Here is a 709-nt window from a genome sequence, read left to right as displayed (position 1 = left end):
CTTTTGCTGGTCCCTACATTTTATTTATTTATTTATTTATTTTACTTTATGTTTTAAAATTTATTTATTTACATTCATTCACTATACATCATTACAGCATACAAATGAGATTTTTCATCCAAAATACACTGTATATTGGCTCAATCAAGCCAATATTGTTATTGTCAACAAATTATTTTCCATTTCTTGTTTCCTGTTTATTTTGGTTTTATTTCCCCATCCTTGATTCCCTATCTCTCACCCTCTGCCATGTCCCACCCTCCTCCCACACTGTGTCTGATATCTGTGGTTGTTTTCTACGTTTTTTTGCCCCCACATTTTATTGATTCACTAAAGATCTTAATTAATCTAAATATTTTGAATAGCAAGCGACAGCTGATATATACATATCCATGAACCCAAGTCTGACTTTAGGCATAAACCTCAGTGAGTAGAATGAACAAACTATAAAGTAGCACCTAGCTGGGGCTATATAGCTTTACTGCACTCATCAAATAGGTATTTTTAATGCATATTTTTAATTTCAAGAAAAACAGTTTTAGTTTTTCTTTTCTGAAACTTTTTTTAAGTTAATTAATTTACATTCATTCCCTAAGCATCATCACAGCATACAAAATGTGATTTCCCATCCAGAATATACTGCATCAGGGCTTAATCATGCATGTTATCATCAATAGTTTTCCATTTCTAGTTTTATATATATATATAT

This window comes from Tupaia chinensis, unplaced genomic scaffold (assembly GCF_000334495.1).
Source record: "Tupaia chinensis unplaced genomic scaffold, TupChi_1.0 Scaffold149248_1, whole genome shotgun sequence".
Taxonomy (NCBI): domain Eukaryota; kingdom Metazoa; phylum Chordata; class Mammalia; order Scandentia; family Tupaiidae; genus Tupaia; species Tupaia belangeri.
This window is presented reverse-complemented; position numbering follows the sequence as displayed.